General features: G+C 40.6%; 1 protein-coding gene across 5 annotated transcripts in view; it reads right to left on the bottom strand.

The window, feature by feature from the left end:
- The window catches only part of LOC113136086 (receptor-type tyrosine-protein phosphatase delta), a 312879-nt gene that overhangs the window by 113110 nt on the left and 172264 nt on the right, over positions 1–27505 (bottom strand). For 4 of the 5 annotated variants that reach the window (XM_026316526.1, XM_026316545.1, XM_026316554.1 and 1 more), the window contains exon 9: positions 21904–21941. The gene's annotated coding sequence lies outside the window, so the exon portion shown is untranslated. Of the gene's footprint in view, positions 1–3951; positions 4338–21903; positions 21942–27505 lie in introns of those variants that run through there. The other variant, XM_026316536.1, reaches the window with a different exon arrangement.

Raw genomic sequence — 27505 nt, 5'->3', positions numbered from 1 at the left:
AAAATATCACCAAGCTACCTTTTATGTGCCATCACTTTCATTCTTGCAGCAATATTATGTTTCACTTGCAGTCTTTAGTTTTCATCTAATTGGCCCTAGCTCTTTAGAAGTACTACTGACAGGCTCTTAGTTAGTAGATGGGGAATAATGCAGAATGGAGGTCAAGGGCAGCATTCCAATCCTCTGCCAGTGACACTGACCCCGTTTCAAACCTGTACCAGCATAGACCCTGTCTTCACAACTGGCTACAGGCGTTTGGCATCCATCATTTCTCCTGAAACCTAATCTGCAAGCAAAGGACAGCTGCGGCAGAAAAGTTGCCCCCTGCGTTTCTGAAACATCAGTACACTCCCCCTGTTTGCAGCGCCTGCAGGCAGAGCCTCAAGGCAAGGGGCTCTGTGTTGTACCCAACACTGAGTGATTCTCTGCTTTCTGGGTTAGTACACATACAAGTAAGTTTCACTGAGGAAGCTATGCAAGTCAAATCAAAATAATTTTTTATGATACTTTGTTTTGATGAGACTTATGAGACAGAGAGAAGAAAATGATGGACAGCGAAAACAACCACAAAAAGAAAGAATAAGAGTAAACAGGAAAGAATAAGTTCAGCTATAGGCCTGTACTCCCTCCACTGCCAAACAATATTTATGCCTCAGCTTTCTGCTCTGACAGGGTGATGGACAGTAGCGGTGATTTTGCCTGGGCTTGAAAATAGGCTTCTTATTATTCCAACCCAGTGGCAACTTGAATATCAATAAAAACTGCTAGCGTCCCCCTATGTGTAAAACCAATGCCCCATAGCGGTGGTTTTTATCAAGCAACCCACCCTTGACGCTAGTTATGCAGTACTAGAGGTTACGGGAGGAAATGCTTGCCAAGTAAATAAGTGAGTGAAGCGATTGAATAGAGGAGAAAAACACAGCAGGACCAGGGCCAAAGTGAACCAAGGGTAAAGTCATGATCACTTCATTATGCTGGGGTGCAGCTCAGTGTTGTGCGAAATCAAACTGCTTTCTCATTTGTCACAATGCATCAAGCCGGACTCTGTGAAGTGGGTTTGTAGTCAGTTGGAGGCCCCTGACACATGCGCACACACATGGTTTGATTAAGATGCGGAAACTAAACTGCAAGATGTACAAAGTATAGAGATGCGTGCACATACAGTATAAGTATGTACAGTGAACAGGCCAACACTAATATAACACATGAGCATTCATCCCACTACCATCCTGCCTTTTTCCCCCCAATATGACCTCCACCAGTCAAACTTCTCTTGCATCCGCCAACCACCCACTCTGCCAACAAGCCAGCCGGCCTGCCAGTCAGTGCGTAGTTGTTAAGGGTCATTGCTGGCACAAAATAAGCTAGAATACACCCACTGGATTAGAGAGGGCAGGCAGCAAGGGGGGTGATTGCTAACAGACCTATTGGCACTCCATCTCCTCCAGATCCAACACCGCGGCGCCTGATAATTGTGGCCTCTATGTTTACGTATCCATTTTTGTAATGTAAGTGTTGATTTCTCATTCCACACTTGTAATAGGGCCCCTGGCCTTGCAATTCCTGTAGTAGTGCTCACACAGGCATAAGCACAAGTGCACACACACACACACACACACACATTTATAGTGATACAAAAACTTTTTTTTCTTTTTTTTTTTTTGTGGTCTTGGAAATACAGTAGTGAGTCAGAGCTACTTGGCTGTGCTAAGACAATCGCACTCTGAGGTGCAGGCACACGTTTTTTTTCTAAGAAATCTTGGCTTTGTGCCGAGGAGGGAGTAGGATAACAACATTTTCAAAGTCTTCATAGTTCTTCAGGACGCCTCTGCCACATTAAATGCACTATAATAAGCTGAAAAAAAAAATCACAGGCCATGTAAATGTGCATTGGAAAAATAATACAAATAAAAAGGACATCTGAAAGACACTGTTGACTGTTCTCCCTCTGTCATCAGTCTTGAAAATACCCCTTTGTCCCCTCAAGACAGTGTCAGAAATGTGGGATATGATTTCAGAATCTGCTTCAGGCACAAAAAGTGGTGAAAAAGGTATTTTGGCAGGCACGCAAAAATGGCCTAACTCCCTTATAGGCACTTTCTAAGCTCTTATATCATTTTTCTGTTTAATGGCTTGCATGCCATGAAGTGTTTCTAACCTTCGCTCTCACACACACACACACACACACACAGGTGAATGACACTACAAAGCTTGGCTCTTTCCTTTCTCGATTTCTTTGCATCGAAGTACATTTACAGAAAAAAACAGATTATTTTGGTGGATTGAAAAAACAGGAAGGTGAAAGGAGCATCTGACAGAAGATGGCCGCATCAGCACCACTTTTCCACACTTTGCTCCCTTCAATGAGTTTTAGCACCTCTTAAACTGAGCGTCACCTTGATACATGTCCGTTGTGTCTTCTCTTTTGAACGCTGCTGTGGCGGCAGCAAAATTGGAAATCGAATGTGTGGTGGCAGCGTTAATTGCGCTGTGTCAAATTTGGGCAAGTGCTGATTGTTTGAGCTGTAAACTGTAAAACATGTAAGACAGTGGATGTGCTGGGGTGTGCGCTCCCATATTGCTTACTGGCTATAAACTGGGAATTGCTTGAGCAAACACACATAAGCACTAATTTGCATCCTCACACACACACACACACACGTACTGGCCTTTCTAGCACCTCACTAGCCTACTCTACCTTTGATCACTACTTTCTCATGAGGCTCAGACAGCAGAATATATGCAGACAGAAATAGCTTGTGTAAATGCTTCACATGCACAATAATACCCTTGATTTTTTTTTTTTTTTTTCCTTCCTTATATGAATTTCAGCTTTAAAATTACTCCTTTTCAACAAACTGGTGCAGCCAGTCATTTAGTGAGCTTTGGAAACCACTACGGTTCTTTTATATTAAAACTGTGAAGTTGTTTCATACTGAAGTTATTTATCAGTAAAAGTGCAGCCCTTTTCTTTTCTACTGCATTCCCTTCACTGGCTGGAGAGAATGAGTCCCCTAGTGGCCCAACCGGCACACTGAGCACAGGTGGTGTGCACAGCTCTACTGGAAATAAAGGTTCCCTCTCAGCTGATTGACAGTGTGTTTGCGTGACTGACTGGCTCCTCTACCTGCCTCGCTGATATGTCGCTGCTCTATAAACATGCGAGCTCTTCTTATAAAAAGCAGAGTCAACTTTAAACCCAGTGAAAATAAAACGTGTTCTAAAAATAAGACGGATAAGATGAGGGATCTCGGGAGAGTTGTGGGAACGCACTTTGAAAATTCTTCACAATCGACTCGACTCTTAAAGGGTGCACTAAATGAATGCATTTACGTGGCAGCGCCACAGCTTGAAGTGCCTTTAAATAACAATCTGGAGCTTGCGGGTTTTGCTATTTTTCATCCCGTGAAGAGGAACAAACAAACTGTAGTCTACTTCGCAGTACTGGGGTGATCTAATATATTTCCAGGGCTGTGTGGTCATAATTTATTGAAAATGAAAACGATCAGACATTGATCGCCTCTCCAAATCTCCAGGCGCACACCATAAAAACAGCAATGCCACCTGCACCTCCACAGATGGACTTTATGTGCTGGTCATATTCCAGACAGAAATTAAAGCTGTTATGGAAGGTGTTTTGTGCTATTTGCGCTATTAATGTTTCTCTGAAAGCCCCGCTGTCTCTGCTCAAGGTTGCACTAATTGAAAATAATAAACTATGAGTAGAATAATATTTGCCACATGGGTAAAGCGGTCATATCCCTGAACACACCAGCCACTGTACTGAATATGTACATGAAGAGAATGAGCCCAGTCCAGATAGGTGTAACGGCTTACTGCTAATGTGTTTGGACCAACTTCATGAGGCTCGACGCACACCTGAAATCACTGCGGCAGCGACTTCAGTTCCGGCTGTCACAACCTGAAAAGTCACAGGCTCGTCAGTCTTACCTTATCACCATTTTGTGGTCACTTTGAAACTCAGTCTCTCCTGTTTTCTGTATGAAGAGAAGTCGCGAGTTTGTTTTTGTCTTTTACATCCAGTAATGTCAGTCGAGTCCTGGGGAAATAAAATAACATAGAGGAAAGAATCCGTCCTCAGGTTCTCCTTCTTCCTTTTCCCCGTGTGTTCGCTCAAATTTTGTTTTTCTTTTCTCGAGTTGTCCGAAATCAACGCAGTAACGATGTTTGGAGCCGACAGGACGAAAAACACACACGTGGAGCGTGTATAATATATTCTCTGCTTTAGGTCTGTCTGTGCTGTGCTCGTTAGATCTTAATTGAATTGTACGTGGCGAGACTGGTTGTGTTTGGAGAGTGCGCTGTGACTGGGACACACAGCCCCTCTCTCTCTCTCTCCCTCCCTCTCTCTCTCTCTTTCTCTCTCCCTCTCTCTCTCTCTCTCTCTCTCTCTCTCTGTCTCTGTCTCTCTCTCGCTGTGTGTGTGTCTGTCTGTGTGTGTGTATGTATGTGTGCGTTTCTCTATGCGGAGACAAACAGGAGAATGAGACGGGGGATGGGGGGTGACGTCACTCAACGAGGTTCCTCCCCCCCCCCCCCCCCCCCCAACACTCTCCTGGACCCCCCTCCCCTCCCAAAGTCCACTGCAGGAATGTGCATGTGCACTTGGACATGGTTATTTCAGAGGAGCGTGTGTGTGCGCGGTGCCGAGTGTTTGGGTCCGACTTGGTAATTGTTTTCAGATGGTAAATGATGAGAGGAAGAGTGCATGTGTGAAAGCACGTGTGTGTGTGTGTGTGTGTGTGTGTGTGTGTGTGTGTGTGTGTGTGTTACTTTGCAGCTTTAGCCATAACTGTATTATAAAATGCAGTAGGATGGTAGACGCACTGTATCGCAGCAGCAGAGGCTACTTTTAGAACAACTTAATAAAAAAGGTTTACTTTATGCACAGGCTACCACACCAAACAGTAAACAAACATGAAAACAAAAAGTACACAGTGTTTTTGCAAATCAGTGATGCAGTTAGGAGTATAACTAAAAGTAGAAATACCACGTTGTGAAATTACTCCATGTACTACATACTGGTATTAAATGAAAGTTTTTCATTGTCAGTGTTACATCATATAAATATTATTAATGCATTAACATGTACCCATACTGTGTTTAATGTAGGTGCGCAAGTTGTAATACTACCTATTTTATATACTGTTTACTAAAACCTTGTGTTATAGATTCATCAGGCCTATAGATTTTTAGGTTATTATCTAACTAATGGTAGATGAAGTATTGCCTTCAAAACAACCAGCAACACAGAGAACATGATATCAAAAGTAGATGTATTCGTGCAGAATAGCCCATCACTGTTAGATTATATATATATATTTACATTTATGCAGTAATAATTAAGAAGTACTTTTAATGGCTTTATCTTCAGTCAGTACTGAACTAATCTTAAATACTCCATAAACCTTTATGTAGATTAATCAGTGCATCATATTTTGTGAACTGCTCATTTGTTTATAGGAAGCCTTAATCTACTAGATTAACCTGTTGAAGTAGTTAAATAAATGCTTAAGTAAATGTACTTATGTTTCACCACAACAATAGCTAAGAATCGAATACAATTATAGCTATGGAGAAAAAAATCCTGTGAAATGCTGTTGAACAATAGTATAAGGAGGCATAAAATTAAAGCTTGAGCTATGCACAAGTATCTCCCAGCTGTTGAGTAAATGTACTTGGTACTTTCTACTACTGATCCCCATGCAAATAAAGCCCGGCATACATAAATGCAGCATAGTCCGGATAATGTCATTGCAAACTCCATAAAAATGCTGCTGTGTACAATAAGATCTCTATAAACTCATTACTAAGAGCCACAGACACACTATAAATCCCTGTAGGAATATTATATTGATTTGTTGTCAGACTATGCTGGAAAGTGTGTACATGCATGTCTATTTTGTTGATATTTATCAAAACAGTTTCTTCTGTATGTAAGCTGCCTTTGCGTATGGCTTTATAGTCTCCAAGGTCAGGTTGTTGAAGCAGTCAAGTCAGCAGTAACCTTCATGATCCATGTGTAATGACACTCATTTCATATAATGATTCCAAGACATGATTGAATCTCATACACGTCATTGAATAGACATAATATTGCACAACAATGCAACAATCCTCCTGATAACACAGTGAAGTGCACAGTCCTCTCATGAAGGACTACAGAAAAATAACAACATTGGCCTGGGGAGACAGATGACTATGACCAATTGTGTTTTGAGAAAAGTTGCTTTTGTGGCAGCAAACCAAACCTTCTGATGAACAACCTAGCCCTGCAGACACGAGCATCTAACATCCCGCAATAGTATTCTGAAAGACAGAGAGACAGACTACTGCAGTCAGCAGATCTGTTTTCTTACCTGCACTCAGACATGTCGCGTATCTGATTGAATAACTCTGATGGTGATTTATACCTGCAAATTATACCAGGCTCCATTTTCTAAGGGCATAATTTGATCCAGCCTCCACATGTAGATTTATAGGCCAAAAGAAAGTGTTGGTTTTGTGAGAATGAACAATAGGGAAACTTGATGAAATTACTGTTATGTGAACTGTTGCCCTTGAATGCTGGCTATGATAAATCTTTGTGGGAGTGATAGTTGTGTCTAGAAACACTGCGTCCTCCTGTAGATAGCAAACATCTGCATTTTTTTTTTTTTTTTTGACCACAGCAATTATTTGGATAATATTCTTAATTATCAGGAGTAAGGGCTGAAGGTTGAAACACTGTTGTGCTTGTAAAGAAGATATGCCATTCCAGCACATCTAAACATTGATGAACCCCACTTCTCCTTAATAAAATGATTTCAGTCTTTTAGCTGAGAGGTCTGCTGACATCACCTTTTCATTTATTTCAAATCCCTCAACAGTGTTCACATCTGTGAGCATAATTGAATGACTCTAGTTATTAGATTTACAATTCTTCTCTGCATCTAACCTTGTGCTTTAATATTCTTGGCTCCAGCTATTGCAGTAATATAGCAGCACTTAATGATTAATGTGGATGAGGGCAGGATTTATCAAAAGCCTGCCTTGCTGGCCTATCATGGGTGAACTTTGGTGCCCAGCAGGTCACAATAGTCTATAAACCTGCTGTCCTTCAAAAAGAAAGATACAATGGAGAAAACGTGCCGGGCTGATACTGCATCACCGCATGCTGCACGTTTGCTTATTAATAACGTTGACAGTAGGAGGGCCTTTCAAAAAAGTCTCACCTGACAGATGTTTCCTTTGTTGTAGGACTGTGACAATACTATTCTGTGAGGCAACGGTGCTTGATATACTGCCTTGCACATGTTTACAATCGTATGTGTCTGGGGTCATGCAAAGTGTAGCACCGGCTGGCATTTACTATGTAAATACAATGCAAATGCAACGCAGGATGCTAAAGGTTATACACTATCAATATGCGCTTGCTTTGGATAAATAATATAAGCATATCTTTGATGTACTGTGTGTGTTTTTCTGTGTACCTGCCTACACAGTAAATCTGTGGAGGCTGCTTTGACTTTGCAAAACTACTTTCAATTGAATATTCACATTTATTTAGAAGTTGTCTTTTTTTTTTTTTTTCCAGTTTTAAAACTGAGAAGTGGCATAGGGTTCCTTTTATAGGCTACCAAAAATAATTCAGATGTCATGCATTGCCATTAAATTTGCTACAGATCATTTTGTGTACATGTGTGAATTGTAATGATTTTGGTGATCCCCTGACATTAATTGTAGTGCCATTATCATCTCAAAACTTCAATGTGTCTGACGCATTGGATTCTGTAAGTATTACCTCACAGAGCTGCCAGTGTGACTGTAGAGTCTTGGTCTAACAATACGGCATATTGCTTTTCTATCATTGTACAACATCAGTCCTTTACTGCTCCTTTGACTGAACGTGGTAGAGTTAGTGGATGTTTTATACTTAAATGATACACTTTCTTTTAGCCATTTTTTTTTTTAGCATTAGCTTTGTGGACTATGACAGTTATGCTATAAAGAGAATCAGTTTATAGATTTGGTAGAATTCTTTCTCACAGTGTTTATCTCAGTGGGGATAAAACTAAAAGTCATACTTCTCAGTTGTGTATCAGCTTAAAGTGTCTGAAAAAGACAGGTAATACTGTTAGAAAATCAATCATTGTATACTTTAAATTGCAAGAAAGAAGGTTTTGCTTTTAGCGTGTTGAAGGAGGTCCTAAGTAATGCTTGTCAGGTGAATTTACACTAAGGACTAGGCTCAAACTGGATTTTGTTGCTCAATAGGCAGAGGTCAGTTCCATTGTAACTCAATCCAATATCTGCCGTATCAGTTTAACACTTTAGATATGTGTGGGTTGACAGCTATTTTAGAAGGATTTTTCTCCTTGTTGGACAGAATTTCAATTCTGGATAAGTTGTACTCTCTTTCTGATCATGCGGCCTGTTTATAATTCTGTGTACACATTTGTCAATTTCACATTTAATGTTAGAAAGGAGTGAAGATACAATATCTTCTCTGCCAGTCTTTATATAGCCAGAGGTTCAGGCCTTTTCACCTTTGACAAGTTGCTGGTGCTTGGTGGACAAATGACTGTCAGTCAAGTCATTACTCTAGTTTCTGCAACCCAAAGACAACACCATGTATAATACAACACAGAAGATAGACAACTTGTCTGAATCAACAACAAGTGCTGTTGTTTTCGGCTCCTCATGCCCCAGAGTTGATACATTTATAGTCCCCACCTCCCCCACAACCCTGATCAAGTAAACCAGTCATTGTAAAATTAATTTCCCCATCAAGCGAGACTCACGCTCTTTGGGATAACAATCTGTCTTAAGCGGATAAATCTAATCCAATGTGTTGAGACGGCTGGAGATTGACTTGTTTATGGCATCTGCCCAAGCAGTCAAGAGAGGGGGAGAAGGGTGGGGTCGGGGGCTTAAGGTGACAAATGCCAAGGTGATATTACACACATCTCCAAGGCATGAAAAATGTAAACCAACACTAACCAGTCCTTGGCTGAGACATCTAATACTTGTCTCCTTCTTAGAATCTGTCAGGCTTGATGGATGGCTAAACATACAGCCATTCTTTTATGAGCAATTAACATTTAGTTGAAATTGGAAGACGTAATAGTTGCAGAGTTCATTGCAGACAAAACACAAAATTTTATGATGTGGTTGAAATGATTGTAAAGTTTGAGAGTGAGATTGATTGCCATAATTATGTACATAATTGGGAAGAAGTGGTTAGGTTTATTGGTCAGATGCCAAGCAGATGTATATGAAGCCTTGCACCGTCAGTGATAGCATCCATATAATTCACTTAGTGTCCTACATAACTTGAAAAACACTGACAGCCCTATAAGATATCCCCCAAGGTAAAAACCTCTGTAATGCCTCCAGAAGCCAGGATATAAAATTACCCCTATTTATGTTTCCATACCATCCCTCCAGAGAGGCACCTCAGCCTAAGATGGTAGTATAAGTAGTAATTAAAGGTGACATTTAGGGAAAGCATCTTTTAGTATTATATATTGAAAGTGTAAACCTCTGCATGAGGACAATGTGGGTGTGATTTGATCAGTTTTGATTGGCAGTGCAGCTAACATGCCCCAGCAACCCCAACGCTGTCATCACATTTGGATCGAAATGTTGCTAAAGTTCAATGCACAAAAATATAAGATCTGAATGTTTTATGTAAAATGAACCGTTGCTGTTCTAACTCAAGGCTGAAAATGTGTTCGTATAGGATCGTGTCACTCACAGTTATAAAGTTGAGAGAAAACAGGTTTTAAATTCACTGCAACATTGCAGTGTTGGAGCAGGTCAGCTGGAGTGGTTCTGGTAATACATTAGCTCTTAGTAATCATACAGAGATGCCAAGAATCCTACGTTAGATATTAACTATATTTGGTGCAGCTGACTGCAGCATGGTGTCACGATACCTACAGAGCTGTCCGCACATAGTCTTAAAGTCTGGCAAAGCTGATTACATGTTTAGTCTGGTGTGATTTTTGCCTCAGACTGGAAGAGTTGACTTCAGGCTTATGTTTCAGGTTTGATTGGATTTGATTAGATTTCAGGAGGCTTTTGACTAGTCTACCTGACATGGAACATGGTGAGTAAAGGCCACAGTAGTGAGGCTATTTAGACACGCAGCAGACACATAGCAGACATGAGTTCAGATTGTGCTGTAGGAAGGAAGTATATATTGCCTTTGTGTATCACTGCTTATAATCCATATTTCACTGTGCAGCGATGCATTATATATTGTCAGCCACAGAAAGGGTCACAAGCAAACTGTCAAAGAAAACACAATGGGCTGCACTCCTAAGGAGGGCAATGTGATCTCCTACGTGACCTGAACAGCTCTGCCTGTCGTGGGGCGTGCCAGGATGAGAGGCGCACGCTTAGTCATCTGTTCTCAAACTGCTGAGTCATGAGTAGTCAATATCACCTTATTATGATGTCAAGTAGACTCACATTCATGATGAGACTGGTGGATGGGCCTTGGTTTGATTTAGTTTAGTGTTGGCATGGAGTGCAATGAGCTGAAAAGCAATTAGGTCCATTAAGAGATCAACTGGGATGGCGTGAGCAACCATGGTGTGGAGCAGCTTGCACACATAGACAAAGGAAGAGAGACAGGGAGCACAGAAAGGTTTAACCAGTGATTCAACTCCTACCTCACAGTCTCACTGTGCATCCTACCTCAGGACATCTGTCCAGTGACACAGTGCAAATGTCTCTGAGTGTGGGTGTGTAGTGTAAGCGTAAGCATGCCCATATAAGATAACATTTGTCTTTTTGCTTAATATGCTAGGGACCTAACGTGTTGGCAATTGATACTGTGATGGAGGACATCAACAGAGGACTTTTCCCCCCAAACTGGTCCGACCCCACTAGCACTTCACTGCTGCTTGTTAATTTGCATCGAGTCTGATTTGTAACTGTGCAGGGAGGGTATACAGTGGGTAAACTGTGAGAAGTACTCCTCACTCTGCTCCATAAGCAGGAGACGTCCGTAACCATGGATACTGTTAGATGCATTAGTTGCTCTGCTTTTGAGTGACATTATTTTCTGTTTCCATGCAAATGCGAAACGTCTCATAAAAATAAGCTTGTACCCTTGTGTGTGTTTAGCTAAATAATCTGTTGGATGCGTTTGGATTTTGGACAACTCTAATTGTGATCGACTTTCTCTGACATTTTATTGACAAAATGGTTCATTGAGGAAAGAAACAGATTAATTAATGATAATAAGAGTTAATAGTGTTATTTACATGTTCAGTGGTAGTGCACCTCGGTGAGGAATCACTTTTTTACCCTCAAAGTGCTCTGGCCTCTGATATGGCAGACCCTCCAGTGCATGGACAGAGATGATATAATATTGTAAAGACTCGTGATGTAGTAATATGATGGTGTTAAGCTTATCTTTCTGTATTTCCTTCTTAATTCAAATAGGTGTTTCTGAACAAATGTCATGTGCACATGCTCTTCTGCCTCTTGGTCTTTTTCACCCCCCCCCCCACTTGCCTTTATTGTCTTTTCATTTATTTAAATCGTCCTGACTCTAAAAGCCTTTTACCTTCTCCTGCCAGCAGTGTAGCCCAGTTGCATTTATTTGCCCATTCTCTACCCTGCTCTCTACCTCTACTCTTTTTGCTTTCTATCGTTCTGACTTTCTTTCCCCAAACTAATAGTGTCACATACCTCATTTCTGGCTGTCTCTCTCTGTCACTCCCTCTCTCTCTCCATCTTTTTCTCTTTCAGCGAGTGTGGGCTGCCATTAGGCATTTACGAGAAGCCTCTCACCATAGGCGATTGATCACGGCCATTGTTTGCACTGGGTCCTCCATTTTACAGTTCAGTGTTCATGAAAAGGAGGTTTTGCCACTCCTGTCACCCCCTCCCACACCAAATATACTCTCTCTCTCTTTCTCTCCCTCTCTCCCTGGCCAGTGATGTCCTACTGACATTTTTACAAGCACACCTTCATCAATTTCACACCTCTGATGCCCTTCTCTGCCAGTGTGGAAGGTAGGTGAATTGATGGGTGAATGCTGACAAAGCCAGCTTGAATGTGAAGTCAGGCAGTGACAAAACTCTTGAAGTGTAGGACAGATAGGACATGGAGGGCCATCAATAAGTGTTTCATCAAAAACCCCAAAAAACTGTTTAAAAAAACAACTGTACAAAACAAAACAAATAGCAAACAAATCTGTCTATGAAAAACACTGTTTTAATGACGTCACACACTGTCAGTGTACAGTGCAGCTGTTTGCTTCTCAGCCTACCATTTGCTGCCCCCTGTAGTTTGTAGTTTCTCATTTATTTCTGCAAAGATGAGTCATCTAACTTATGCTATAAATCCAATAAAGCAATAAAAGGTGTTATGGAAAAGCCATCCAGAAGGTAAACATCCTCTGTGCTCACTTCCTCTCTTTAGTCTTGGGAAATTGGCCATTCGATCATCAGCCAACTGGTGCATTTATGAGCTGCTAAAGTAATTGGCAGTAGCAAGATTTCAGCTGAGGTAAAGGTAGCACATTTGCCTCAACAGAGCCTTAAGCTAAATGCTTCACTGAAATAACAGAGAAGATGGAGACGAGTGGAGCAAAAGAGAGTAGCAAGGTGCCTCATTCACTGGCTCAGGGGTTTATGGGATTGCTCCCAGCTGTCACTCTGTGTAGTGAATCCACAGCACCGTAATATCTTAATTGTTTCAAATTAAATGCTCATAAAATGGCAAAGGAAATGAGTTTTTCTCTGGGCCCCATTTTAAGTGAGAAGGGGTTTAAAAGGTGGAATGGCTCCCACATGAGATGGCTATGGATAGGTTGGTGTGGAATTAGTTTTTATAGGTTGGGAACTATCAGGCTATCACTGTGCATGTGAATCACATGTCTCAGAATATCTCAAGCTTTTTCTTTGACTCCCTATCATTTCTCTCTCCCTTCCTTTTTTTTTTTCTTCTTCCTTTAGATGAGTTTCGCTGTGTACTTATGTATGTTTATGTGGAGGATATGTGTAGCAGGAGCTTTTCATAACGAAAGGTCTAAATATCCTACGGGGGTTCACAGATACAGTCCACCCCATCTCCCCTCTAGCACATCTGAGTCTCAGCTCATTCGACAGCACTTATTCGAATCATATAAGAGCTGAACACATTAACTTATGCATTCATGTACGTACATAATACACACATGCATGTTCACATATAATTATAACTCCACCGTCACCGTCACCACAGTCATTAAAAATAATCAGACGATGCAGCGGTAGCTCGACCTATGTGTGCAGTATGCCTTGAATTGAATCTGAATCTCCTGTTTCCTCTGTTAACTTGATACCTTCTCTTTCATTCTTGTACAAATACCAGCTTGAAATGAAGCTCCTAACAGGCAAATTCAGCAGACAATTATGTCTCATTACATCTGCAAAGTGGTTTTGTGGTGGTGCTGACGGTAGGGGCAGTGAAGTCAATTATCATAAAATGCAACACCAGCTGAGAAAGCCTGACACCTTTCCACTTGGAACCACAGACTGTTTGAGAACTGACAAGTGCTTGAAAAGTTTTTGATACTGCTGCCATCAGTGCTGCCATCTGTTGTAGTAATATCCAGAGGACAGCAGAGCGTCTGCATTCAACAACACTTAGCCTACAGGATCAGTTTTGTGAACTTCCAGATGACCCCCAGAGACTGTGTGCTGTCCTGCTGAATATGTGATGATAATGACATTAGAAACTATTGTTTTCAACCTTTTCTGCAAGGGAGGATGCCTGTTTTGAAACAAGACATATTTAAGAGTGTGTTCAGTTTGTGACAGCTATGGTAAGGTTGCAATGGTAGTGCACTGAGGCCCAACACTGATGATTTCAAAATGCTTTTAAGAGATATCCCACTGTTCTTCTCTGAATCCACCTCTATATTTTCTCTCCAATACTCTACATAAGGTCCATCTTCCACTTGTTATTTGCTCGCATGCTGCGTTGTTTTTGGTGTGGAGCATTCTCCAGCCTTTTCTCTGATGCTTCACATCCTATCTCTCTCCTCTAATCTGTACTCCTCTTTCATTTCCATTTCTCTCTGCTCCTCCCCTACACCCTATTCTGTTCTCATTCTGTTTTTCAAGCGGCCGCTTTCCCTTTTCTCTCCCCTCTTATATCGCTCATCATCTTCACTCCTCCCATCTGTTTTTTTTTTTTTCACTTTTTTCTCACCTGCACACAGAAAAACTTCTCTTCACTGCTCCCTCATGTGCTGCTGGATGCTCTTCCCTTTCCTCTGTTTTTCTGCCTTTACCATTGTTATTACCATGTTGTCCATCTATCATTTTGCTACTACCCAAAATTCTCTACACTCAATCCATTTTTCTTATCCTCATATTTTTATCTTTGTGCCAATTTTGCCTCTGTATTTGCTCTACTTAATAAGGCTTTATTTTCCTTATTTTTACCATGCTCCATTAGTTGTTTCTCTGCTTTATGCTACAATATGCCCAATCACTGCCAGTCTCACACTCTGTCTCACTGTCTTCCCTCCTCATCTCTCCCTGCCATGTTTGTGGCCTTTCGCTCTGTGCACATCTAATGGCTGGGGTGTAATCCACTGGCTAATCTGCTGACAGCCTGTGTGACAAGGCATTAGCTTTGTGTCACTGCCTACCATGCTGCTTCTCAGCATGTGTGTGTCAGAGAGAGAGAGAGAGAGAGAGAGTCAGAAAATGAAAGAGGAGAGTGTTGGTGTGTTTGTATGCATATGAAATACGTTTGTAAAACTTTGCTTATATGCGAGTATGGGTGAAGTAAATAAATACTGGATTCCCAAGCAGAAAACTGTAACTCCTCAGCTTTGTGTGACCTTTCACCTTTCCACTTTTTCCCACCATTTATAGACACTGTTCAGTTTTTTTTTTTTCTTCTTTTTCTATGGGTGATAGCAGTTTTAATTAGATGCCAGGTCAGAGTGCTAGTGGATGCAGCAAGGGCACACTGGGCAAGACAGGCCAAAATAACCTTGTCAGGGTGTCTTGCTGCTCTGTCAGGCACCCAGCCATGTCAAATAGGCTCAGTTTGTAACTAAATATTGGATTTTCTATTATTTTCGCTGTAATAGTCTGGACATAATTGTATTTCTTTCAGCACAAACCATTTTATTGCACTTGGCACCAAATGCTGTGGCTCATTCTAAGACTGCAACTAAAGATAATTTTGAATATTGATTAATCTGTTAATTTTTTTCAAGCATTAATTGACTTGTTTAGTCTACATGAAGTGAAAAAAGTGAAAAAATAGTCTAAATGCAGCTGCTCAGTTTCTCAGAACACGTTTAAAGCATTAATTGTTTTTTAGTCATTCCAAACCAAAATATACTGAGTGTTCAATTATATCAAACATTTAAAAGGCTGGAGCCTGAGCATGTTAGAGTATATTGATAATGACGTAAACAACGGATTGATAATCAGAGTTGTTGTTGATTGACATTAGACTACACTGGCTGCTTGGTGTTCAGCCTGAGTTACTGTCTTTGAGTAAGTGCTAAAGTTTATTTTTGCATGTAGTTATAATGATGTGTGGGCATTTCATCCTGTGCGTGTCCTACGGCTTTGAATATGCTCCATAATTTTTATCCTTGTCTGAAATAACAGCAGCTCCTCAACAGCAGCAGAATGCTGTCCCTTTCTTTTTGTGGTTCTCCCGTCTCCACCTGAGTGATCCTGTTATCACAGCTGACCCCACACTGGATCTGTCGACAGCCAAAGAGATTACACCAAAGGCCACAGAACACATTGGGCTCCCTGTTTGAAGACGGGGCAGGAGAGACTGTGTGATCCTCTGATGCTGATAAACTGGCCAAGGCTTTGCAGATGCAAGAAGGTCCCATCAGCAATGGGGCAGGGTGAGGTGGGGGGGTCCTATAGTCACTTTGTCTACTTCTAATCACTGAGCTTTTCAAAAGGGATAAGGGAAAGGAGAATGGGAGCTTGGTTTGGAATGGAATTAGGCCTTGATGGAGCTGATGGCGCTGGAGATAAGGTTGTTGGGCTTTGATTTTATCAGTGTTTGCTTGAAACCTTGTGAGAAGCATGTTTGTCAAAGCTATACTGAGAATGGAGCATGTTACACAGCTTAGGTTAAATACAATGATAATAAAAAAAAAAGTACTTCAGTGGCCAATTCACTAAAGGGAATTCTTCATTAACCTTCTACACCCCACTGTGGCAGTGACAGCTATTGAGCAGCTTCTAGATTTATTGCCTTGCACAATTTTTCTTTGAATCTCTGTCAACAACAGGCATGTGTCATGCACAGTGTAGCCTGGCTCTTCATAGCTCCTCATAATTTGTAAAATATTAGTTGTTTTGGCACAGGGCTACTGATACCTTCTGTGGTGAACATTTTCCAGCTTATGAATCATAATCCCAGGGGAACTGTGATTCATCTCATTCATACTAATTTCTCTATATTCCTTAATCCATTCCTCCAAACCCTCCTTTTGACTGGTGCCACATGGGGGATACTTCTGCCACTCAAGTGAGAAGACAGCACAATTATCATTGATTCATGCACCATAAAAGCAGAGCAGAGTGAGACAGACTTTTCTGAAATGTGGCTTGCCAAAATACTGTCACAGACGGAGGTTTGATGGCTCACTCATCCATGGCCTCCGCATCATGTTGTCTTCACCAGCTGTTGTTTGACAGAAAGGGATTCTTCCCGCAGTGTGCAAAGACACAGCTATCAACTTAAGAGGCTTGACAGCAACACACTATGGGGTCCTTTTTCTACTGTATTATAATAGGTATTACTGGTGGAGCATCTGTAAATGGTGTAAGACAAAACAATGGCAGAAATGAGGCTCTAGATCTCTAAAGCGCAGTAGAACAGTGGTCTATGGTGCTCTGATAGTGTTTTGGATTGATACTATAATAAGGTGTTTCACTGCTGTTTGTACTATAAATAATACTAAATAAACAATAAAATACACCATAGACATTTTTTCAGTGTTTTGCAATGTTTTATGTAATGAATTTGAGTGATTGTAGTAGAACAAAGAGAAAAGTGCAAAAACAAAAACAAAAACAAACTGAACTGACTTTTATTGATCTGTCCTAATTATGGCCATGGACAAAATGTATGGCTTTCAGGTTTGCCAGAAGCCACTTATATGCCATACTGAGTTAAGCAATCACTTCCAATGGCAAGTGATCAAATGATATGCTGTTGTGCCAAACAAAAACTGTACAGGATAAACGTGGTGGGGTATAAAATCCAGTCTAGTGCTGCACTGCCAAATAAGCCTGTCAGAGAGGAGCAGTTGTTGTTTTTATACTCTGTCTGAACAACAATTGATAGCAAAATGTGAAATAAACTACTACCTGCTATTCTGTGTGTGGCTTCACACAAGTCAACACAGTACTGCAAATATCAAAATAGCTACAAAGGTTTCAAAATCATTCTAACAATTTCGTATTCTAAACATGTCTGAGTACTAAGTCAACTGTCAGTAACCAAATAAGAAAAATTTAACATGGTGGCCACTGCATTTACATCACCGCTACAAATCAGTGTAGCTGAGAGTCAGGGCAGTTTAATGAATACAGTCAAAGCCACTGTCTGCCTATGTAGACACTAAAATTCAATGTACAGTGCAATGCACCCTGAAGGGCTTGTTGATGCTGAGTGTGAGAGCAGGGCAAGCTCCCAATACTTAGTAGATCATAATAATTAAAACATAAATTGGAGGTATTGAGCTGAATGCAGTTGCTAGCACAGGCTCCAGGGAAGCATTGATTCATGAATGCACTTGGAAACAATTGCTTTGAGTAAAATATAGATGCCTTGTAAATAAAATCAATAGCAAACAAGCTGCCTAGGCTCTTGAAATAGTAGACAGGGAATTACAATCAGGCAAATAATGCTAGAGGTATGAGCACATGGGAGAGATGCAAGGTTTCAATGCAGGATGATATATATTTCATTTAAGGTATGTATTTGTGGCGAAGTCTCTTAAGAATACTGAATTGTCAAATGATTATTTATTTATTTTTGTTTTATTTTCTTTTTCTTTTCCTGGAAAAGACCAGGCTCTGGTTGCACAAATGTCAGGTCAGTCTAAGAATCAGCACCTCCTGCCAAAAACATCCACCAAAATTGTCATTCACTCACAAATTTGTGAAGCTGCACTGAAAAGGAGAATACTTCATATCATATACTCCACAGTCGTATCATAAAACACGTATTTTGTCTTCCATGTTTTCATTAAATATTAGAATTCAAGATGTTCTTGTAACAGTGAAATCTTCCACAAGAAACATATATTTTGGAGTCAAGAGCTGAGCAGTACGGAGCATTATCTCTGTCAGCCATATTTGAAAGCAGTCCTAATTTTATTCCGAATACATAGAGAAGTAGCCTTACTAAAGATAGTCAAGAACAAGACAGCTTTATGCAACTCTGTGGACTTTGATGTGTAAACATAAGCCGTAGTCAAAGTCTGTCTTCTGAAAATGGGTAATGGAAAGGAGAAAGGTCTAGAGCAATAACACAACCCTGATGCAATCTTTATTACATGGCAGTTATGTTTGTACTGAACTATGAGCAGAATGCAGGTGATGTTAACACTGATATTACTACTATTACTATATCATTTGAACACCTACTCTGGTGCAAGGCCTTAGAGTATCTGTTTAGAAATTGACAGAACTAGCTTGTGAAATTGTAATTTTTTCTGGTAGGTTTGAATTGAAGGGTATGTTTATGTTTTCTACTTTTTTTTTCTCCAGCTACTTCATCATGGATGAAAGTGGCACATAGGGTCTTCTCAGGAGGTAACCTGAGGAATAATTTAGTCAAGCAGATTTGTGAAAACCTGCCTTTTCTCCGAGTTTAAGATCAAGATTTACTTCCAAACACACTGCAGATTTTTTTTTTTCTTTTTCTTTGTAAAGTTAACATAGCGTGATGAAAGAATAGCACAGGAGTTGCTGCTATCAGAGGTACCATGTGGTATGGCTGAAGGAATATTCTCTAAAATTGCTCTGGGCACACACCTGAACCCTGTGCTCCATATTTACAAATTTACATCATGAAAGGAGTTGTGGATTCAAACCAACAATGCTGCGTTACCCACACAACGTCTAGATTAGTGTGAAATGAATGTTGTACTAGAAAATATAAAAATGAAAATAACATACTGGACATGAACTTTAATTTTTATCTGTGTAATGCTTGATTTCCAGTGATGTTACTTAGACTAATCAAAATAGTGTGGGCAGTGGCCCTCACTGCTGCCAGTCTGGAATATGAAAAAGTTCAGGAATGAATGGTGGAACAGTAAAAGAGGCAGAACAGAGAGAAGAGCAATTGCAGATGAGCACAGGCATGAAGACAGCTATGGGAAGGGAAAGAGGCTACAGAGAATGAGTGGGCTGGGTGTATAGGGAAAATTGGATAGGGAAACAACAGAGGGTGGAGAAAGGCAGGCAAGAGGAGATAGCAAGGGTAGAGTGGCAGGAGAATAAGACAGGGTAGAAAGGAAGGAAATGAAAGAGGGAGGGAGAGAGGGAGGGAGAATTGGAGAAAAGCAAAGGAAGGTGGTGGAAGAAGAGCTTTTCCTCCCTGCCATATACTGTATCCTCAAAGTGGCTTTCATCCAGCCTCACATCCACAGCCTAGATTGACAAACCCTTCTGCAAACGCCACACAGTCTAACACACAGACACACACTCATCATGCCAAAAAGCATCCTTTGACTGTAATCACCAGTCTACCTTTTGGCATCACACAAAACCTTTTTTATGCGTTTTGTTGCTACAAGCAGCTATAAAAAAGGAATATAGAAAACCTACAAAGGTTTCTTCTAATTTTAGCCAAAATGAGTCTCATGAGCCAGTTGAATATTGAATCCTTTCAAGCTTGCAAGACTAGGCCATTTGTCCTTTTGTTCTACAGGAAATCAAAGAGGCAAGATGTATCTTAATAGAGACAGAAAAGACAAATATGAAACATAAGAGCGAATTTAGATCCAGATAAAATGTTTTTTTTTTTTCCTCTATTACCATAATAGTATTTATAGACAAATAAAATAGTTCGTAGATACATTAAGTATGCACAACGGCAGTATCATCTGAGCAGAGATACACTCCACCTGAATAAATGTTAGGATGAGAGAGGACAAAGGCAAAGAAATTAAAGCAGCCATGACGAACAGACTATGACATGTCCAAGGCCTATCACTAATTATGCCCGCACTGCTACAAACTGTTCCCTTACTCTGATCCACCGAAACAGGCGTCAGGGAAAGCTGCAGCAATTACTGCTGGAATCACCCCATAAGTAAAGTGTTTGTTAGTAATAAAGACACCCTACTTTTAGTATGCACATAAAAGCATTGTGTAATGATGTATTATATGTTTGAGATTCTAATGGCATCATAATAACCTAAAACATATGGCATTATTTTAATTGCTTTTCTTTTATAACTATGAATGTCCTTACAGTTGAATGTACTGGAACTACAGGGGAGACTTTTTGGCTTTTTGTGATGAACTTCATCAGGCTTCTGTGATGTAAATACATACGAACAGGATCCACTCCTCTCTGACAGAAAGTGTCTGATCAGTTCATGCAGAAAACATATGTCACAAATTCTAACATTTTACTACATTAAAAAAAGGAGAATGAACTGGGAAACTTTGTATGTTAATCAGCAAATTGAAGTGGATTTAATGTAAACATGTATTAAGTCAGATGCCATTTTTTTGAGACTGTGGTCAGTGCTTCTTAATCCTAATGCATATTTCCTTGTTTAAAGTGGAAATTGATTAAGTTCATACTAATAAGGTTTTGGCCCCTGCCCCTTGTTTATAAATAATTCACAAAAAGGTTCAGTGTCAAATCTATGTCCACGTGACATGATGATGGCTCTAGCCTGATTAGGCCCTGCCTGGATGAGATTTAGCATCTAGCTCTCAAGACTAGGTAATGCTAGATGTCGAATGTATTGTTTTCAGAGGAAGCTCTCTGTTAATCTTGCCTTTTGCATGGTTGGATAACAGTCCCCTTGTTTTAAAGACAGTTTCCAGTCTCTTTTAATTTGTTGGCTCCAGAATGCTTTCCCTCATCAAATCACAGAATATAATCCATTGTCTGAGTCTCTTGTCACTGGCTTACATTTGCTCACATACCAAGCACATCATAGGTTTTTCTAACTAGCGACCGAACTCAGCTCTAGGTGAAATAGAGCAAATGAATAACATCATTTGGTGCAACATGTGGTACTCTTCTGCTTTACATTGCCACTTTGTCGATAAAGCTGATGAAATAGTACACCTTTCCTTCAGAACCTTCCAGACTGCACCTATTGGGTCTTGTTGGATAGTTGATGTTTGCTCAGCAAACACACAAGCATGAATACAATACAAATATAAGCAGATCTAGTCCATTTTGCAAACACGCTGTGCACACAAACACGCTGAAAACAACCACACAGATGTTTGTTATTATCAAATGACCCACATGCCTACTTAGATTTGTGGCACTTCTATGGTCTTCCCACAATGCACTATTGCATGGTTAGCAGAGATGATGGGTGAGGCTGAGATGTAGCGACATGCCATTTATCTCTGTCAGATTTGGTTGAACACAAGTTCTTATTGGCTGAGCAGGATTCGTGATTGCTAAAGCGGCACCCTAGTCTCTGAGACCATGCTAATTAAACAGTGGGGAGAAAAGATTTAGATGCTTTCACAGTCTACCCTCGAGGTGCCATTCTGCTGCAACCAGCACTAGCACAATCCTGAGACTGAGCAGAAATGGGAACCCAGTTTAAAATGGCATGACCCACCTTTGTTGTTGACTATACAATGATTCGTGCATGAGATTAGATTGCAAAGGCTTACCTTTCAGCACTCAAGCAACCTTCCCAATTGATCAAGAGCTGCAGGACAACAAAAACACACATTAGACTACAGATTAAACACATTTCCAGAAGAGCTGTCGGAGTCAGAAGTTGATGTCATCTGTGGGAGAGAGTTCAGGAGGCTTGGCTGGAGATAGTTGTTGGGAAATAATTTATACACAGCTAAAACAACATAGTGATCTGCTGCCTTGAACTGAGCACTAATTTCATACAGCCATTGCTTTTTATAGTGTAAAGGGCAAACATTTATTATCCACTGATTACATTTGGCAGGCATATGTGTGTGACACTTCAGCCCTTGTAATTTTCCAACCCGTTGCAAAAACCCCTTCTTCGCCACTGATATTCAGTCAGTGCTTAAATGCGGCATATTTGCTATGGATTTTATTGGTGCAAAAAAAAAAAAAAAAAGGAGTTTTAAGAACAAAGGAAAATGGGAATTGAGGGGCACTGAGCAGCTTTTAGTTTAGCACTAATTAAAATGTGGGTGGCACTGAAAAAGGTCAGAGATTGACCAAAAAAAGGAAAACGCCACCGCTGATTGTGTGCATAAGGCACTCAAGGTCTTGTAGATTAATGCCAAGTTCACTTTCAAAAGGGGAATCAAAAGAGATGGGAGAGTGAATTAGTTGTGCGACTGATAAACAGCATACTTCCATGCCCTGTTCCCTACCCCTTTTTTCCCCACTGAGAGATAAAATTCAGGCTTGGCAATGGTTGCCAGCACAATTGATTTTGGCATAGGGATATGACTGCAGAGTATGAGGGCTAAGTATCTGAATAGCTACTGTCAAAATGCTGAAGGGGAATTTATTCCTAGTTTATATGCAAGCTATATCATAGAGTTACTGAGACTAATTGGCTACAGTTTGATGTACAGTGTGCTGCAATTTCACTGGCGTATCATCACGGAGCTGTTTGAGGCAAAGGCTTATGGGTGCTGTGCCTGGTTTCAGTGAATGTGGTGAAAGCATGCAGTCATATTCTAGGATATGACAAATCCTTTGAACCATTGTTGTAATTACACCAACTTAATTTTGGTCTACGTGTTAGCTTGTTATGTGTGAAAACTGGCATGTTGCGAATCTGATATGTTATATTTGAGCTTAAAAAGTCCATTTGTATCTTCTGATTTCAGTATGATGCTCAGCATTAGTTATATCTTGCATTGGAGGACTCTAATGTAGGCATGATTTGAGGAGAACAAAACACAAGCGGAGGAGGAAACTGGTAGCCCTGATGTCTCCACCCCTCCACTAAAAAAAGTTTCTTGACCAGTGGGGTATAGAAACAATACAAATAGGTACACTGTATGCAATAATAAAACCACCTGTCAGAGGTCCTATCGCTTTTCAGATTTCTGGCTAATAAATGGTCATAAATGTAGCCACTCCGGTGCTATCAGAACCTCACAGGGCCAGTTGGTCGGAGATACAAACAGAAGGAAATCATTCTGTTTGTTTTGTTCTGAATACTGAGAGAGTATGTGGAGATGCAGGGAATAAATTCCAATTGAAAATTCATGAGCCTGTAAGAAACTGAGAATAGCTCTAGACAGTAATGTTCTTGCCCTAAAGTAGATGGACAGTCACATTTAATGGTGCCCAAGCCTGTCTTTAATTTAGTCTATGAACGATGTTAGGGTGGTAGACATTACTGCTAGTCATTCTGCAAAAAAGTGTGCTTAACAGTACTAACTGGATAGTTTATTAAAATAATTGGCTGCCCAGTGTACAATGAGTACATTTCAATCTTAAGCTCTGTATAGAATTCCACTGAGCTTAATGTGTTTACCAAGCACAGTCTATATAGCTGTAGTTTGACACCACCATGACAGGTCTTAGATATTATGTCTTGAATGTCCCCAAATAATGAAACTAGCATGTGCAATAACTGGGCAAATAGACACGATGACCTTCTTGAAACACCGTCTGCTTCTCAGCACAAACACAGCAGTGGAAGATCAGGCTTAAAGAGTCACTTTGCGAGACCTTCAGTATTCAACAGTATTTCCATGTTGCTTAATTTGACTATTGTCTCTTCACAATGATTTCCTTCAAAAGCCAGTGGAAACATGTTTTACCTCTAGTACAAAGAGAATGATAACACTTGATGGGTACAAAGGCTACTGTAAATCACTATGAGAAGGAGAATGGGTGCACTGTTGAGGTTTGACATTTCCATTTGTATCTGTGACAGGTGATCAACCTAGCAAAGAAAGTGATACTATCCTGCTGTGTGTAAACATAGTCTGGAGATATCAAATCTGATGAACAGTGATGATGTGCCACCTACCTAAATAACCCTGATGATGACAGGCTTTAGCGCTCCATTTATTCCAACACTAATATCAGCCCCCCTCCCCTTTTATCTTGCTGTTTTTAGTGTTTGAGACATTTCTTTTTCTGTACACCTTGGTGTCAGGGTTACTGTCCGCCCAGTCTCAACTTCGACCCACCCCACCTGCCTTTCTCTCTCAATCTGTCTTTTTCTTCCCCCTTTTGAAATTCTGTGTCCATTGCCCTCCTGACAGCCACCCATCAACCTGGGTGCAATTTAAAAAGCCCTTCAACAGCTGCCATTCCACAGGGCTGGCTATCAGTCCAGCTGCCAAAGCCCAGACAGGGACTCTGCTTCACCAAGCAACTTTGAACGTCAGGTTGGTTCCCAAATTCCAAATGGACTGAAGGTAAAAGACTCTATTTCCCAGAGATTGGTTCAGCTGAAGACAGGGTCACTGAGGTGGAGTTTAAAGGCAGCATTGCTACTTCCCTCCTGACATGCTGCAGCCAACATGTGGCACACAGTGTTGTGGTCTAGAGCGGAATTGTTTGCCTTCATGCAGGCTGATGAATATGAATTAATAACACCAGCATGAAGCAATGTGTTGAGTTATATTTGTAAACACTAATATGCTTTGGGAAACAGAAAACGCTCTTGGGAGAGCTCTGTAAATGGGGAATATTTGTGGTTTGCAGAGATTTATCACTCTGCCTTTGTCTGTGCTTCAGCTAAAGCACTGTGTGTGCCTGTCTGCCTTGCTGCCTGCATGCGAACATTACATACACTGCTTGTCTGAATGCGCATGTTGCCCGAAACAATCAAGTGAAAACAGCTCAGGCTTGAGGCTAGGCAGCCTGCTGCTGTGCATTTCTCTCCACCATATGTCTTTGTCAAAAATATTTGCTGTGCACCGAATGAGGGATGAAATCAATCCAAGTGCTATTTCCCCAGTTGCTCCTTCTTGAAGGCAGCAAAAAATTGTACTGATACTTGCCAGATCGGCCCACATTGTCAAACGTAACAACTGGCCACCAGTGACATTCGCAGACAGACCATCTGGTCTCCAGCGTCCAGTAGTCATTTAGGGAAAGAATGAAATGGCTGAAGCCTTTTTCCTGTCTCAATTAGCAACTGGAATAGATGGATGTGAGAACTGCTCCGGTCTTATGAATCAGTGAGGGATGTGTGCTATATGCCGATTGGGAAATATGATGGGGTGGTCAATAGGCACCACTGGAGTAAAAATTTTCACTTAGAATGACTGAACAGATGTACTTTGCTGGCCTTCATTATCCTTAATCTCACCCTCTCAGCTGGACTTGTGCTACACTGTGTGCTACACTGCCTGAAGATAAAATCAGCAGAATAGTAAGTAAGTTGTGTATAGCCGCTTGATAACAAAGAGTATGGTATACTCATAAACTCTGTTAGTTGGATTTATAATTCAACTTTTTAGAATCAACTTTTTCAATGGTCTAATACAAATATTTAACAGCTCCTGCTGATGCAGAGGGCTGGTGTAGTGAAAGCCAATTTAGGCTGAATTGTGTAAGTGCTTCATATAGCTGAAGTAGTGAAAGTATTTTCAACTACTGCTTTTGGACTGGCTGCAGCCGTTGTGTTGGGGATTCTTATTGTCCTCCAGTGCTTTTAGTCGATTTTGTAGCACCATCACTTTTGCCCGTAGTCACAAGACCATATGAACGAAAGCTCGGTCACACTGTGGTGTACCTGGGGGATGTTGCATGTTTTGCATGGACAAGGGAGGGTAATTGTTGGGTCCATTAGCATGAGAGAGGGCTGCAGCTTCCAAGCTTAAAAATTGCCCTAAGCGAGCTAACATTATGGGGAAGCATCTTTCTTGATTCCCATTCACCAAAGAAAGTTAATGGAGTTGAAGTAGGCTGTCTAGAATTAAATTGAATCTGCTGCCAATGGAAAAGCTTTGATGTAGCAAAGATTAAGCAATTGTTGTAATTTTATGTGTAAACCCTGAGTCCTATCAGCCCCAGAGAGTAACCTCTTTTATGATCTTTTTCCATCAGTGCATGTAAGAGTACGCAGTGAAATACAGTGTCGCTTCAGCATGTTTTAAATGCAGCAAATTATGGTGAATTTTCTTTTTAAACATGAACCATAGCTGTGTTCATATTAGACTCTAGGATTGCCATATAGCACAGGCTATACCATCTACATTTTGATAAATACTATTGAGCAATAATAAGGTCATGTATGTCAGAACGTTTTCCAAGCTTTTCTCTAAATCTCTAACAGTTTCTCTTTAGCCAACAAGTGCAGGAGGAGATGGGATACATCCGTTAATGGTGGAAATGTCCTTCCTATGCCCTACTGTAATAGTAGCCAAGCATCATTAGTGGCAGGGTTAAGAGAGGGCCCAGCCATCCATATGTTTCAATAATTACCTTGCACTTCTGTCAAGGCGCTTACAGAAAGTGACTGAACTTCCATCACAGCAGACAAGAAAGAAAAAGATGAGAATAGTGTCTGAATAGATCTATTTTCCTATCAAACCCCAATTTCTTGTTCCTTTTCTGCAGGGACATTTAAAGCAACTGAAGGTGAAAGGTGCACATGCTTAGGTTTTATCACATGGAGGAGACTGTGGGTCATGTTTCCTTGGTTGCAGGAGCAGCAAAATGTACTATATGCTGTGAGTGACACATTATTTCTCTGTAACCCCCGACACTCCCATCCTAACTCCCCCAAATCGCAACCCCCAATCTATTTTCTGCCTGACTAGTCTTATGAAACTGCATATATTCTGTCAGATTACTCCCATCATTTTCCCATACTGTTACCGTACTTGGATGTTTCAGCCGCAGATTTGAAAACGAGGGGCAAAACAACAGAGAATTTGTGAGCTGAACAGTGATTCGCTGCACCCCAGAGCTTTAACGATGGACCTTTGTGCTTATAAAATTAAATTCATGGTTTTCTGGTCCTGTGATGTGGTGAGAATATACAGTTGTTTAACATCTCAGTGACACATTATGTCATATTGTTATGAGGATGTGCACTTTTTCACATTCTACAAGATGTCTTTACAACTATTAGAGCAGAAATGTACAATCTCCATTGAGAATAGGATAAACTTCTGCATTCAAATAAATAGCTCACTTTTCAAACTTATGCTGTTTTAAAATATTGATTTTGAAAACCAAACCATAAGCAAAATGAGGAAACCATTAAAATGAAAATATTTGTCTGTGAATATTCCCATAGCTTGTAATATACCAATAATTTGATCTGGCTTAGATTAAGTATTTTCTGTCAGTACA

This window comes from Mastacembelus armatus, chromosome 18 (assembly GCF_900324485.2).
Source record: "Mastacembelus armatus chromosome 18, fMasArm1.2, whole genome shotgun sequence".
In the NCBI taxonomy this organism is placed as follows: Eukaryota; Metazoa; Chordata; class Actinopteri; order Synbranchiformes; family Mastacembelidae; genus Mastacembelus; species Mastacembelus armatus.
This window is presented reverse-complemented; position numbering and strand designations above follow the sequence as displayed.